General features: G+C 37.3%; 1 protein-coding gene and 1 long non-coding RNA gene across 3 annotated transcripts in view; both read right to left on the minus strand.

Annotated features, from left to right (window-relative positions):
• LOC138024371 (tetratricopeptide repeat protein 28-like) overlaps positions 1-7,500 on the minus strand; it is a 153,223-nt gene that overhangs the window by 17,578 nt on the left and 128,145 nt on the right. The gene's annotated exons all lie outside the window — the stretch shown is intronic.
• LOC138023961 (uncharacterized) overlaps positions 4,528-7,500 on the minus strand; it is a 3,132-nt gene continuing 159 nt past the window's right edge. The window contains exons 1-3 of the long non-coding RNA XR_011126858.1: positions 7,460-7,500; positions 7,190-7,260; positions 4,528-4,559 (exon numbers count right to left, since the gene is read on the minus strand). The exon at positions 7,460-7,500 is cut by the window's right edge and continues 159 nt beyond it. This is a non-coding gene — a long non-coding RNA (uncharacterized lncRNA). The remainder of the gene's footprint in view (positions 4,560-7,189; positions 7,261-7,459) is intronic.

Below are 7,500 nucleotides of genomic sequence, written 5' to 3' on the forward strand. Positions count from 1 at the left end.
CTGTTGTTGGAGATTTTAATTTCCACTTGGATAGCACAAACGACCAAGATGCTCTTAAATTCATTTATTTATTTATTTATATTTATTTATTTATATACATTATTTATACAGAAATTCCAGTTCAGCATAGCTGGTTTAAATGGAGATCTGTATTTACCCTCCCAACCATGATACATCACAGAAGACAGACCACAACACCGGGAACTACATGCCCTACTCTTTGCGACAAGTGTGCGGGTTCTTTTACGTCCCACAGGATTATGAACATTGAAGGGTTGTGAGACGGGACCTCCGGCTTATCGTCCTTATCCGAGAAGACTAGAGAGTCTAACCATTTGCAGATGTAATTACAAAGGCAGCACTTTCTCCTCAGTTATTTAAAGACCCTGAGTGTTGGTCCGGCCGGAGTTGAACTCACGACCTCCCGCGTGACAGCCCGTGCTCAACCAACTGAGCCAACGGTGCGCGGTCTATGAACCTAGTCCAACATGTTTAAGGTTCTACTAACCGACGTGGCCATACCCTCGATTTGATTATCACTAGAAGGCAAGAAGAATTAATAGCTAATGTCCAAGTGTTACCTGATGTCTACTCCGACCACAAAGTGGTTAGCCGTAAAATGAACTTTTCCAAACCAACATCTTCGAAAGTACTAACTACATATAGATCTACGAAGACTTTGGATGCTACTAAGCTGCAAAGTGATATCAATAATGCACTTTCAAAGATAGATTCCTTGTTTAAACCATCACTAGATCACTTGATGTCTCTATATAATAGAGATCTTAAAGATATTTACGATACTGCGGCACCAATTCAATCTAGATGGATTAGACAACGTTCTCAACCATCATGGTGTAATCAAGATCTAAGGCAAGTCAAACGTGAAAAACGTCGATTGGAGCGCAAGTTCAAAAAATCTGGTCTTACAGTTGATCAACAACAATTTGAATCAAATTGTACTGAATACAATTCCTTGATTGAAACAACAAAGGCGCACTTCTATAAATCTAAGATAGAACATATCAATCGGAATCAGCTCTTCAGACTTATTGATGGTTTCTTCATGATAAAAAACACTGTATTGCCTACTTATGACTCTCTTGAACAACTCACGAAGATTTTAATAACTTTTTTATAAACAAGATAAGAGACATACGTAAGGAACTATCTGATTCTTCTGATAACACCCAGTTACTTCATAATATAGAAAAAAGAAATATTCACTGTGAGCTCTCTGAATTCAGTCCACCATCAAACAAGAATATTCAAGACATTATAACATCATTTTCGAACAAGACTTGCGCTCTTGATCCGATTTCAACACATATCGTTAAAGACAACATAAACCTTTTATCATCAGGATCGTTAGACAATCTATTGCAACTGGAGTCTTCCCTACTTCTTTAAAAACCTCACTGGTTCGTCCGAAACTGAAGAAACCTTATCTCGAGCCTGATCTGTTTGTCAATTATAGACCTATAGCCAATACCCATTTCTCTCTAAGGTAATTGAAAAGTCATTTGCCATTCAAGTTCGCAATTACCTGAACTGCCATGGACTATTTCCTTCCTTACAATCTGCTTATAGGAAACACCACTCAACAGAGTCTGTCCTACTCAGAGTTAGTAATGATATTTTTAGGATACTTGACTCCCAAGGCGAAGTAATTCTGGTTCTGCTAGATTTATCAGCAGCGTTCGATACCATAGACCACCATCTTCTGCTCACAAGACTTTGAACATATTTCAACTTCACTGAAACTGTTCTTCAATCGGTTCTCCTCGTACTTACTTGATCGCTCCCAGCAAGTAACTATCAGTGACTCTACATCCTCACCGCGATGCTTCGAATATGGAGTGCCTCACGGCTCAATACTTGGCCCATTACTTTTTATTCTCTACCTGGCACCTCTTCAAGGTGTTATACTTACTCATGATTTAAATTGTATGTTATACGCTGACGATACCCAAATCTACATCGCTATTAAAGATCCTGAGCATTCTGTTGATTCTGTCGAAATTCTTCAAGCATGCGTAAATGATGTTTTGGCATGGAACACTCAGAACATGTTGAAGTTAGAGCAATCCTGGTAAAACTGAAATACTGCATTTCACCTCCCGTTTCACGAAGCAACCGTCCTCGTTGGAGACTTTAACGTTAGCTAATAGTACAATAGGAAACAAAGCAAAAGCTAAGAATTTGGGTATTTTAATGGATAAAACTTTATTTTTTAATGACCATATCAACGAAGCATGCAAAAAAAGCCAGTTTTGCTATAAGATCCATTGGACGCATCCGTAGATACCTTCCGTATGATCGGTTGAAGATGCTAGTCAACTCCCTTGTGATTTCCAGACTAGACTATTGTAATAGCGTTTTATATGGGATACCAAGGTATCAAAGAGACAAATTACAGAGAATCCAGAATATCGCTACTCGAATGATAACTGGAACACGAAGCACCGACCATATAACACCTACTTTAAAGAATCTGCATGGGCTGCCAGTCGAAGCAAGAATTAATTTTAAGATTTTAGTTATCACGTATTAGATCTTAAATGGGCAATCTACCAGTTATTTAGAACCTATTATACAAGAATATCACCCATTAAGAACACTGAGATCATCAACTCGTTCACTGTTATGCATCCCATCTATCAAATCCAATTCCTATGGTGGTCGCGCTTTTTGAGTAACTGCGCCGAAATTATGGAACTCAATTCCCGAATATATTAAAAGAGCAGAAACAGTAGAAACATTTAAAACTAGGCTTCAGACATGTTTGTTTCAAAAACATTACTGTTAATTAATTATTTAATTTCTCTGTATTTTTAATGAATGATCCGTTGTTAGGCGCATTGAGGTTAGAAATGCGCCCTATGAGCACCTATTTATTACTATTATTATTATTATTATTATTATTATTATTATTATTATTATTATTATTATTTATTATTATTTTTATGATATTCAACGGATGAGTAGATGAGGCTACATCACGTTATGATGACCTATCTATCGAAATTAGGGCATTTTTCTCCTGCCTTTATCTCCGAAACAAAGTCGGTGACTCCCTAATTTTTTCTTCTTTTGGATTAAGTAATTTATGACGTAACTTCAGGCGAGAAATGAAACAAATTTCAATGTGGGAAGATTTTCGCGCGAACGTCCTTAATCCATAAAACTACGAATAATCCATAAAACTACGAAGATTTATAGCTCTTGAAAAACCGTCCAAACACACATACACACATTAAGAAAATAATAATAATTCCTGGACAAAAAGATTTGAGACTTGCCTGCTCTTTTAACTTCTGGACCACAACTTAAAAGAAAGCCAATAATGTACCCTTTCCCCACCCCACCCAGGACAATGTTGTTCAGGAAGATGAGCAAAGAACCCATCTATAGCTCAAAATTGTGGTGGGGGGTTTGGGGGGGGGGGGGGGGGGGCAGTGGTAATCTTAAGACTTAATTCATGCATAAATGTTTTAGATATGGACCAGGTGCATGAACATGAATTTAACCATCTTGTCCAGGATTCTTGGTTACCTTCTGCTTTTTTAACATCCATTTAAAGAAAATTAATACGTGTATGCTGTAGCAGCATAAAAAACCAAGATTCCATTTCCGATACAAGCCCTCAAAATTAAACATGTTAAAGGGGCTAGGTCACGCAATTTTTCAGCATTGATCAAATGGTCATAGAATTAACTGAAATAACACAATAACGGCACAAAACTATAGAAGAACTCAAACAAAACACAGGGAAAGCTAAGAAGGGACAAGGATGGTCAAAACTGGGAAGATTGAAATGGACTGCATTTGGGTAAATTTGAAAAACGTCGGCCCACATTTTTTTCAAATTTATATCAGTTTTTATCAAAATGTCATTTAAACAGCTGGAAAATCATTCTCAGTTGATATGTGGCCGTGATTTTGCAAATGAAAGACTCTTTCTCTGCCAATTTGACGTTTAGAGCTCATAACTAACAAAATTAAACAAAATTACCTAAAACAACGTGACCTAGCCCCTTTCAGGCACGCATTTACAGGATAAAATGCAGTTGAGTGATCTCAAATCAAAACCAGTCCGAGGTTCATTATTGTAACACAATACCGGGACACTACTGTATTCATGTAGCAGTAACCTCTAAAGAACGAGGAATATATAGTAACAACACACGCTATTCGTAACCTAATCTAAATTTGCCTCAATGAGCTCAACCCTGAGCACTTGAGAGTGAAGTGAACTTTGAATTCTTCGTTCATCCAACAGGGAAATTTGAATCATATATGGATCATCAGTGCATGGAAAGACGTGTCTTCTTCACGAACAATGGCAGTGACCTTTTTCACCGTAACTTAGAGATAACATAACTCAACACAAGTTATTCGTAATCAGAGCTTGTTTTCATTGCATGGGTCCTCTACATGTACATGTACAAATATAAAAATTTAAGTAATGATGAGCACCTTACCACAATGACTGTTTCTCCAAACAAATGCTTTTTCGTGTGAGGGGTCAAGCAACAGCTTCGTCAATGGCAAGAACTCTGCAATGGTGATTTGATGCAGTTAAATAAATTACTTGCACCGAACTCAGAAGATATAGTATTTACTAACCAGTTTTGATTAAAGGGCAACTGTCACCTAAAAGACACTTTTTCGCAAAAACGTTCCCCATAGTCCATTTGAATTAATGCATTGAAAAAGTTGATCTTTCGAAGATTTCTTCCCCGTTAATTCAGCCTTGAAAGTTCGAATTTTGTTGCTCTTTGGCAGTTCCACAAAGAAAACCTCGATTCTGGGTAATGTGAGATAATACGTCATAAGTGTGTAACTACAACAAGGTACTGAAATGGCCGACTCATCGAGAAGCAATGATAGCTCGCCTTCTGGATCTGATTTATCTGATTTCGAGCGAGCTCTAGGGGAACATACGATGGAAGATGAAGGTGTGCCTTTCGCCAGTAATCAGCCATGGCGTTTTGAGCCTCCAGGGAGAGTTGTTGCGTTACAAGAGAGTGAGGATGATATCGAACCTCCACGCCGTCGTTGTGACCAAGATAGTGAAGAATAGTGACTATCTTGAAGCCTTGGATGTCCAAATGGCAGCGACCTTCCAAGTTGAATTGTAGTTTTAACGCAATTGAAAGTAGTTATGACTATTTTTCCCCTCTTTTTATATTATCTTCAACAAACATCTTTCGATGAGACGGAAATGCTGTTGCTACTTGTTTAGTATACGTATTCATGTACTCTCTATGTTCGCTTCAGTACACATTACTTTACATTGCAGAAGTATCGGCACCAGCACCATTTCATAAATTTGCTTTCTAATTTTCATTTTATTTTTTTAAATAAGAATACGCGCCGCTTTGTTGAATTTTTCGTCAAACACAATTCCAGAAGCTGCTAGTGTGGCAACATGTGCTATTTTGTTTCGTGATATCAGTTTCCCCAAATTGTTAAAAAGGCTCTTTTTCCATCTTCGTCGGCTCCAAAATTTCACTTTAAAGGGTGTGTGAAATTCTAATTTGAACCTTTTCAAAACCTTTTCCTTTGTTCAACTGTGAAGTTTTTTTAATGCAAACGATGCACCCAAGAGTCAAATCAATCAGGGTCTTGTTTTCATGCCTATCCTTTTTGACCGCGCTATCAGCCTGATAGACAGTTCCTTCTGGCTTTTCATGATCGTACAGAAATCTAGCAATTTCTTTTAAAATATTTTACACAATAAGGTGAAAAGGTATCAAACAAGCCTTACTTTAGAAAACTATTCTACAGCACATCATTTTGGAGAAAGAATTATATCTATTGAGATGTATTCCTAATTTGCACTGTAAAAATATGTCTAATTCCCTCTCGTGACCTTTTCAATTATAACTGTCATTGATGAATAGTTGCCTCATCTAAACTTGCACATATGTACATCTACATTCATAACTTGCGAGATCTTGAGTAAGGACATTTCACGTCTCCCATGACAAAAAAAAACTTACATTGATCCGTTTCACGCAATCACTCGTTTGCATTCACCGTGTTTATTTGGGCTTTTATTAGCTAACATTATTCCTATTCAACATATGTCTTCCATTTTTAAATGTTACACCTTGCCGGCTTAAAGACACAGTAAAAAGTTCATCTTTTTATTCAATACTGGGCCCCGTCTACACAATTTATATCGAAGCTGATCGGCTTGCTTATGTGTCACGCATTTTGGTAGAACACTGTAGAACATTTCAGAACGTACAACTTTCATCTTCGCTGATGTAAAGAAATTAATGGTCTTAGCAATCCGTGCTTTACTTCCGTTATATTTTGATAGCAAACAACCGACTACTGCTTTACGAATGTTACAACGTTTACATTGATCTTTTTACAAGTTTTGACCTCCGTGGGTCGATTCATTTAATCCGTGGTTGACAAATGCGAAAAAAGATAAGTTTTATTTGATGACATCCAACTTAACTCTTGTTTGCGACTTGTCAGTCTGACTTGAACGCAATGCAAACCGAGGGATTTGATGACTGCTCAACTTCTTCCCCACTTATGACGTAATGACGACACGTGGCCACGACGAAAACGTTTCAAAATAGCCGCCAAACGATCGTGGAAAAAAATTGCTATTTAATTCGCTTTTGCTTATGAAGTCAAACTTTTGCCAAAAAGCGAGTATTTGTACTAAGGGCTAATCAAATCGACGATAAAAAAATTTGCGAATTTTTCCGTCAGTTCCCTTTTAACCTTTGTGGCAGCTATACAGACACAACCCACGTTAACGCATGAACGTGCTATCTCATGTAATCCATCAAGGCAAGTGTTGTAACTCAGCAGAATTTCAATCAAGACTTTACCTTACATTAAGTCTCGCTTAATTCTTAAATCACCTTGCAATGTTCCTTTTAGGAATAATGAATCCGGCCGCAAGTAAATTAATTGTAAGCAATACAGGAAGATTGTTTGCATGCCTTCGCCACTCACAACTGATTGACCGTGATCGGTTTACAAACTAAACATATCCAGTAAAAGGAATGCCAACATAGTTGCTAGCTTTAGTAAAAAAATTTGAGAAATAACAGGAAGCGAGTAAAAGTAAGCTTAATCGAAACTGGTTGATTACGCTTACATTACACGTAGTTGTTCTTGTTCATTAAGAAATGGTTATCAATGAACAACTTACCACTGTTGCTCCAAACGGATGCAGAATGCCACCAGGTCAAGCAATGGCTTTGTCAACGGAAAGAAATTACTCTGCAATTACGATTTGATGTGGTTATTACATTATCAAGTATCACGATAAAACGATCACGTTTAATATGTAGTGGGTTTATCCTTACGCATAACTCAAAGTAACTTCAAATTGGACGATCAAATTCTGTAACGTTATGAGAGAGTTTAACATGGATCAATGATGTTTCAGTTCTGTCGCAAACCGAGACATAAGACTTACATATGCATGTACAATTAGTCTGCTAGCTGCTTTGGTCGGAC

The sequence above is a fragment of the Montipora capricornis genome, chromosome 11, assembly GCF_036669925.1.
Source record: "Montipora capricornis isolate CH-2021 chromosome 11, ASM3666992v2, whole genome shotgun sequence".
In the NCBI taxonomy this organism is placed as follows: Eukaryota; Metazoa; Cnidaria; class Anthozoa; order Scleractinia; family Acroporidae; genus Montipora; species Montipora capricornis.